This window comes from Macaca nemestrina, chromosome 5 (genome assembly GCF_043159975.1).
Source record: "Macaca nemestrina isolate mMacNem1 chromosome 5, mMacNem.hap1, whole genome shotgun sequence".
Taxonomy (NCBI): Eukaryota; Metazoa; Chordata; class Mammalia; order Primates; family Cercopithecidae; genus Macaca; species Macaca nemestrina.
The window spans coordinates 17,021,828-17,030,837 of NC_092129.1; the positions used below are offsets into that span (position 1 = coordinate 17,021,828).

General features: G+C 41.7%; 2 pseudogenes; both read right to left on the reverse strand.

Annotated features, from left to right (window-relative positions):
• Positions 1–239: 239 nt before the first annotated feature.
• LOC105499743 (keratin, type I cytoskeletal 18 pseudogene) lies at positions 240–1,528 on the reverse strand (annotated as a pseudogene).
• Positions 1,529–4,793: 3,265 nt separating this feature from the next.
• On the reverse strand, positions 4,794–5,449 carry LOC105499728 (transcription factor BTF3 pseudogene; annotated as a pseudogene).
• Between the last annotated feature and the right edge of the window lie 3,561 nt (positions 5,450–9,010).

Here is a 9,010-nt window from a genome sequence, read left to right on the forward strand (position 1 = left end):
TCTATAGCCTAGAAAAGGTAAAAATAGACTGTGGATCTCAACAGTTCGCTCAGAGAGCATGGTCTCCACCATGGGGCAGATGTGGGGCACTGCTGTGCTTAGCAGTTTTATTTTCTCCTCCCCAGTCCTTGGTCAGCATCTGTAATTGACAATGACACACTCCTTCTTTCTTTCTTTTTTTATCCTCTGGACTTTTTATTGGCCTCCTGCTCCCTAAAGGGTCCCCTGCTTCTGCTGGCTTAAAGTCTCAGAACTTTGGTGTCGTTGGTCTCAAACACCACTTTGCCATCCACTATCCAGTGGGTGTTGGTCTTTTGGATGGTTTACATGGAGGTGCTGCTGTGCAGGGCATCACCAAGATTGAAGTCCTTGCCATATTCCAGCAGGCTGTGGTAGGTGGCAATCTCAGCCTCCAGCTTGACTTTGATGTCCAGCAGGGCATCATACTCCTGGGCCTGGTGCTGTCCCTCTGTCCAGGTCTGTGCCAGCTCTGACTTCAGGTGCAGCAGGATCCTGTTGAGCTGCACCATCTGCAAGGCATAGTGGGCCTCCACCTCCCTCAGGTTGTTATCCAAGCTGGCCTTCAGATTTCTCATGGAGTCCAGGTCGATCTCCAAGGACTGGACTGTATGTCTCAGCAATGTGAGCATCATCTCAGCAGCTCCAACCTCGGTGGACTGAGTGGGGACCACTGTGGTGCTCTCCTCAATCTGCTGAGACCAGTACTTGTCCAGCTCCTCTGGGCTCTTCCGAGACAGCTCGTCATATTGGGCCCGGATGTCTGCCATGATCTTGGAGTGGTCCTGAGATTTGGGGGCATCTACCTCCACAGTCAACCCAGAACTGGCAATCTGGGCTTGTAGGCCTTTTACTTTCTATTCATGGTTCTTCTTCATGAAGAGCAACTCCTCCTTGATAGCCTTGATCTCTGTCTCCAGCTGCAGCCAAGTGACATTGGTGTCATCATTGACTTTGCGGAGCCCATGGACGTCGCTCTCCACAGACGGGCACATGGTAAGCTCTGTCTCATACTTGACTCTGAAGTCATCAGCAGCAAGAAAGGCATTGTCTATCTGCAGAATGATGCAGGCATTGTCCACAGTATATGCGAAGTTCTGAGCCCTCAGGTCCTCGATGGTCTTGAAGTAATGGCTCCAGTCTCTGACCTGCGGTCCCTTCTTCTCCAGGTGCTCCCGGATTTTGCTCTCCAGATTCCGGTTCTTGGTCTCCAGGATCCTTATTCTATTCAGGTAGGAGGCCAGGTGGTTGTTCAGGCTTTGCATGGTCTCTTTGTTCTGGATGCTTCCCATTCCTGCCAGACCCCAGACCATCCCCTAAGCCAGGCCCCTGGACCCCAAGAGGCCCCTGAAGCTGGTGGAGCAGGACAGGGAGTTCCGGGAACCAGAACCCCGGGCACCTGCATAGACACTGGCCGCGATGCTGACCAGCTGGGCACGTAGCTGGGCACCTGGACAGAGCCCAGGGACCTGTAGTTGGTGGAGAAGACGGACCGAGTGGTGAAGTTCATGCTGTCTGGGGAAGAGAATGAGGGGACAGGACTCAGGCTTTGCTGACGACCGACATTCCCTCTTTCTAAGTCCAGATACAGAGCTCCAGGAACCCACTAACATGTAATCAAATGGAGCACACAGGGAGCAAGTTATTTGCAGCTGGGTACTAAAGCATCAGGATGAAGGAAAGGCTGCTTGCTGCTATCACTGCTATTTAACATTGCTCTCTAGAGGCTAAACAAATTATAAGCAGCACTGTGGGATCCTGTTTGTATGGGCTCTGGACTGTTGACTGGGCCCCATCTCTGCATTCAGTGACGTCATGTTGCAGCTTCACATTGGTGGTGTTGGAGGTATTTATACTGGCAAACAGGCAAATATTACAATTAAAGCCTTTTTTCTTTTTCTTCCTTCTCTTTTCTCTTAATTTTTGAGAATCAGTTGTTAGACATTTACTAGCATGACACTGATTTATAGGCTAGCAATAAAACTAACTATTGAAAAGAGGAGATCAAATGATCATTACTTAGAGAACGTATGATGAGTTCATACACTGAAAACCTTAGAGGGGAAACAGTTCTCTCAGAGGTAACAACATTTCTGTACAACATTGTTACAGACTGCTGATTCATTCCTTCGAGACACCCAACATTCCTCCAGCATTGGGTGAGTTAGCAGGTTGCAAATCTTGGTACAGACAGCATCTATGATTTCCATCATGTGGAGAAGGCTGATATCAAGGGAGAAAAAAAAGTCAGCATTTTGTGAGAGGCTGTGGTGGTAGGAGACTAACTGTGATATTTCATATCCCAGGTTCTAAAAGGCCTGGGGCCCAACAGTGTCCTGGCTTCCTTTGTTCTTTGGCTCTGCCCTGAGACACTGTAGTGTCCCTTCCTCTAAACTCCACTTCTTGTTTAAGCCAGTCCAATAAGAGGCTTCTTTCATTCCAGTCAAAATCAGCTTAACTAATAAAGTCATCTATTTATTCTTACTGAATCTACAAAGGAAGAGCCTCTAACTTCCTCCCTTGCCCCCATACTCTCCTTGCAGAAACATTAATGCTTTGCATAAGGATCAATAGGACTCTTCTTATAACAACCTCAACACAAACTAGTTATTTTCTTAAGTTTTCTGGAATGATATATTTAAATGTTATATAAAGTGACACTGATTTGTGGTGATAAATGTAATTAATGAAGTTGGGGGACAACACTCTGATGTTAAACCAAGGGATCTGATTTTAAAAACACTGATCTCTAAAAAGAGAGATATCCCATTAAAAACAGGCAAAAGATTTGAATAGACATTTCTCAAAAGAAGACATACAAGGCCAGGAATGGTGGTTTATGCTTATAATTCCAGCACTTTGGGAAGCTGAAGCAGAAGGATTGCTTAAGCCCAGGAGTTCAAGACCAGCCTGGGCAACATAGAGAGACCCTGTCTCTACCAAAAATTAAGAAAAAAAATTAGCTGGGCATGGTGGTGAACACCTGTAGTCCCAGCTACTTGGGAGACTGAGGCAGGAGGATCATGTTAGCCTTGGAAGTCGAGGCTGCAGTGGGCCATAATGGTGCCACTGTAATCCAGCCTGAGTAACAGAGTGAGACTCTGTCTCAAAAAAAAAAAAAAAAAAAAAAAAAGACATACAAATGGTCAAGAGGTATATGAAAAAATACTCAGCATCACTAACCATCAGGGAAATGCAAATTGAAATTACAATGAGATATTGTCTCACCCCAGTTAGAATGCCTATGATTAAAAAGACAAAAAATAACATGCAAGCAATATGCAGAGAAAAGAGAACTCTTACACACTGATGGTACAAATGTAAATTAGTACAACCATTATGAAAAACAGTATGAAGATTTCTCAAAAATCTAAACATAGAACTACCATACGATCCAGCTACGTCATTACTAGGTATCTACCCAAAGGAAGAGAAATCAGTATATCAAAGGGATAGCTGCACTTGCATGTCTACTGTAGACCTAATCAAAACAGTAAAAATATGAAATCAACCTAAATGTCCATCAATGAATGAATGGATAAAGAAAATATGAAAATGTGGTATGTGTACACAATGAAATATTGTTTGACCATAAAAAGAATGAAATAAATGTGATTTGCAGCAACATTGATGCAAATGAAGGTTGTTATGTTAAGGAAAACAAGCCAGACACAGAAAGACAAAGACTGCATGTTCTTACTCATATGAGGGAACTAAAAAACTTAATCTGATGGACATAGAGAATAGAGCAATAGATAAGAGAGACTGGGAAGGGTTGGTGGAGGGGAGGGGAAATGGAGAGAGGTTGGTTACGGTGTAAATATACAGTTAGATAGAATAAGTTCTAATGTTTGATAGCAGACGAGGGTGACTATACTTGGCAGCCATATTAAATATATTTCAACATAATTAGAAGAGAGTACCTGAAATGATACCAATACAGGCAACTGATAAACGCTCAAGTGATGGATACCCCAAATACCCTGGCTTGATCATTACACATTCTAAGCATGTAACAGACATATGTACCCCATAAATATGTGAAATATTATGTATTAATAAAATAAAAAATGACTGATCTCTGTAGTGATGATAAATAACTGACTGCTAGCCATGTCTTCATCAGCACTGCCCCGAAAAATTTGAGATTCCTTATTTCTAGTCCTCATTTTCTTATCGGCAATCAAACCCTCCCCTTCTCGTGGAGCCTCCCCCCCATTCCCCACTCAAGGTGCACATTGGTGACATTCAAAGAATTTCCACCTCGGTCTGCTTCTTGATACTGTATCTAAATATATCTTCAGGTGTGAGCAAAGCCTTCTGGTTAAAGTTCATAAGCCCAGAAAACATGTTACCATCTCTTGGAATGGTGAGAAAGAAGTACCAAACAGACCGAACTTATAACAATTTTGAGAATGGGGAGCTGGAAAACCGTATGTTTTATATGGATTTCTGAAATTTAGAAAAAGCATCTGGGCTCTTTTCAGCAAATAATAGAAAAAATCAATACTTTCTCCTGGTAGAATTTTAATTATGTAAGGTAGATTTTAATTATGTAAAGTTTTAAACATACACATAATAGAGCATATAAACAACCGAATGCATCTATAACTCAACCTCAATCATTATAAACATGTGGCCTCAAAGTTATTATTATTATTATTTTTTTGTATACTAGGCAAAGAACTTTATTAACCTTTGTTTCAAACTTGATTCCCATGCTTCTTCGGCTTAATTAGCTGCAAAGAATGAATTGTGTATAAGCAAAAACTGAAATGAGCTGCAGTGTCCAAGGGGCTTGGGCTTAAAAGTATTAGAGATCTAGATTTTATCAGATCCATAAACAAAAATTTCTTAAAAAGCAGTCATAATATAAAATAGCAGCTCCCAGTAACTTCTTCAAGTTTTGTCTTCAGAAGTTGACTCAATTCAGTTTGCCTCATTCTTGGAAGCCTCATCAAAATTCTCCACAAGATCTGGAACTTCATCATCATCATCCTCTCCAGTAGCAAGTGGTGCTTTTCCATCCACAAATTGTTTGGGCAGAGCTTCGGCCAGTCTCCTTAAACTACTCAGACTATCTGCACCAAGCTGGTTTAAGATGCTGGGTAGCATTTCTGTCAGCTGCTTCGTCTCAGCATGGCCTGTAATGGTGAAAGTGTTTGCTGCCAGAGATGCCTGAACTTTAGGGTTGTTAAAGTGGATCACTGTTCCTTGGTTTGTAAACATATTCACCTCTTCAATACCGGAGATATTGTTTACCCCTAACTTCTTTAAGGAGAACTGAAGTTTTTTATCATCTCCTGTGGCTGTTCTATGAACCACCTTCTTCTTTCTGCGAGCAGTTCCTTTCCCACCATGGCACTTGTGCCTGCAGTTTGGCGAGTTTTTCCTGGTTCATGATTGTTTCTTTCATCTTGTTGGAGCGAATAAGGGGCTGCGCAGGGGACTAGGGTTGGTGTTCAGGGGGTCTCGAGTGGACCAGCTGAGATTAGGCGCACACCCTCAAAGTTATTTTGAAGCAAATCCCAGTCACTGTGTGCACGGGCCTTTGAAAACAGTATGCTGACAATAGATAGGGCTCAAGGACAGCATCTCCAATTGAACTTTTAATGAACTCCCGTAGGCGCCAAGGAGGCGGGCAGATAAGGAAGAGCATAGAAACAAAGAACTGAGTAGAAGGTTACATCTGGGAAAAGAAAGTTTGTTTTGCATTGCATTCTTTCTGCTGACGTGGGGTTTATGGAGTATAAATAAAGTGAGGCGGAGGCTCTGAGCGCGGCCGCCATGTTCTCTGTGTGTCTTTGTCTTTTGTGTGTTCTTTCATTCTCCACCACCCCCGGCACGGACCCCAACAACTGTATCATTTCTTTTTTCCCTCCTCAAATATTTTCTTTTTAATGTTTTGAACACCAGCACTGAGACTCCCGATTTAAACTGCCTAATTCTTTTGTGCTTTGGAAGGGACAGGGATGGCATTTCCCACCTTGGCTGAGTTAAAACTTTTTCTTGTAAATAAATACATAATTTCCTAGCACACACCGTAAATTCAAATGAGACCTAGTTTCCATCAAGGGGACAGACATTTCTGGGCGCCCACTGTCACTGCTCCTCCTGAGGGCCGGGCTGTGGCTGCCACAAGGAGGAAGCACCAGAAAGGCTTCCCTTCTGCAATTCACTGCTCTTCAGACAGGCCGAGAATCTGCTCCTGCCTCCCAGGGCTTATGGAGTCTGGCTCTTGAGAAAAATCTTGCTGGGGCAGGTTCTCTAGCAGTACTGGCACTTTACCCTGAATGACGGTGAGCTGAGACTTCGTACAAACATTAGCTGGCAAGTTGATTTTGACACTCACCATCTTAGTGGATTTATGGAGTTGATACTATACTAGGGCCTTTCTCAGGAAGACCTGGATTCCCATCCTCAGAGAAGCTGAAAAAGGTGGCTTGGGCTACCTATAATTATGCCGACAAGGAAAAGAGAGACTGTGGGAGGTTTGCAAGGCTGAGCGGCCTGTAGTTTTAACTCGGACACTGGCAACCCAGGCCCAAACCAACTGTGCTAGTTCTTGTTAGGTGGAAAAGAATTAGATGGCAAAGGCTTTGATGTCACTGCTTTGGTGCTTGGCCTTATTTCCTGTTTGGAAAAACAGTTCTCTTTCTAATGAGGATAGAAAATGGGGAGGCCTGTTGTATTAGTCTGTTCTCATGCTGTTAATAAAATCATATCAAAGACTGACTGGGTAATTTATAAAGAAAAAGAGGTTTAGTTCCACATGGCTGGGGAGGCCTCACAATCATGGTGGAAGGCAAAGGAGGAGCAAAGGCACATCTTATATGGTGGCAGGTGAGAAAGCGTGTGCAGGGGAACTGCCCTTTATAAAACCATCAGATCTCCTGAGACTTACTTTCACAAGAACAGCGTGGGAAAACTGTCCCTTGATTCAGTTACCTCCCACTGAGTCCCTTCCATGACATGTGGGGATTATGGAAGCTACAATTCAAGATGAGATTTGGGTGGGGACACAGCCAAACCATATCACCTCTAAAAGGCAGTAGAGTGGAGTTTTATAAAAACATACGGTCACCCACATTTTAGGGACCAACACCATGGACTTTATCTTGCTTACCAAATTCTTCACACGATAGAGCTCACTCTATGTGGTGCCTTAGCATCTCAGGCACCACAGAATCTTCACTGCTTGAAATTCACTTATGAAGTCTGACCAACAACTTTCTTTAAACAAACAAACAAAAAGGCATTTCTTCAACTTGAAATATATATATATATATATAAACATATATATATATAAACAAAAATCCACCAACAAAACAAAAAAGGCAGTAAAATCTCAGAACTTTTGTGCAATGCTTCCAACCTGCCCATTTATTAAATAAACAGAACAGCACACCAACCAAAAGCTATGCAAGTGGCAGGCCACCCTGGGCAAAGCCCTGCCTGCCTGCTCATGACTACCCCAGCTCAGGAGCAGGGTGTGATCATGCTGGAAGAAATGAGAGACTTGGACAGAATATAAAGCATGGAATAGGAGGAAAAATTAAGTTAGATAAGTAGGTAGATTTAAAAAATTAAAATTGAAAGCTAAAACTGTAAAGCTAGTAGAAGAAAATACAGAAACTTTTCTTTGTGATTGGGCATGTACAAGGATTCTAAAATAAATCCATCAGATAGAGTGACCTTGGACCATAAATAAATAATAAATCCTTCAAGTATAAACTATAAAGAGAAAAATTAATATATTTCATTACATCAAAATGAACTGTTACCTGGCTACCTTCACTTTCTAGAGTCTGGAAAGGTGGCATTTTAGCTTTCCAGTCAGTGCTTAATAAAGGACAATCGAAAACACCACAAACAAAATTTAGGAATGGGGTTTCACTTGGAGAAAACGAAAACAAAACTTACGATAAGTGACAGTTTGAGAGAAGATCTATAGTGTATTTATCACCAACAAAGAATTAATATTTAGCATAATAAAATAAAATTTTATAAATAAGAAAAAAATAAAAAGTCAAGGATTATGATTTAAGACATACCCTAATGGCTAAAAAATGACATGCAAAGATGAATTGTTAAACTTCATTTTAGTCAACAAAATACAGGTTAAAACTCTGAGATACTGATTACTGAAGTGCAAAAAATTAGAACATTGCATATCAAATGCTGGTGGGACTGTGTGGAGATGGGAAACCTGGGTACTGCTGGGAGATATGGACTGGTATGGTCACCCTGGAAAGCAATTAAGCAGTACTTAGTGGAATTGATTCATTACTCCGTAGACCCTAAACACTATAGAAATTCTTACAAGTGTGCACCAGAGATATTTATAAGAATGTTTATCACAGAATTAGTTGTGCTAGCAAAGAACCAGGGGACAATTAGGCTAAATTTAGATAATACAGCAGTCGCAAGAAATGAACAAAGTAGATATTTAGCCACATGGACAGATCTCGATAACATAATTTTTGTAGTCTAGCACTATTTATGTAAATTACATGTACACAAATAGTAATGTTCATATTTTAAAGACATTCACACACATATAAATAAACATATGGAAGGTGAGTTGAAGGTACAAATATGAAATACTTTAGGTCAGCGGGGAAGAGAAATTGGATTGTACAGGATGGAGATAAAAATAAAATAAAATAAGAAACAGATAATGTGTCATGAACTGATGGCATGATTAATCCCATTCTACCCATCTGACATGCCTACAATAAGTGAACTTATAAATCCACCAGCTTCTCTTGAGAAATAGGAAGATTTGACCACCTAAGGTCTGGTACGGTGGAAACCAGGAGGTGAGACAGATGTGGAGCAATGCTTTGCAGCTCCCCTCCCCATTGTCTATCACCAGTCAATGGAAGCCATGTTTATTGGTCTCTGGTTTCTGTAAACATTTGTATTAAGGCCTCTGCTCTACAGAGGTGTGAAAACTTTGTTTGGGCGGGGGGGGGGTCTCAAGAGTAGG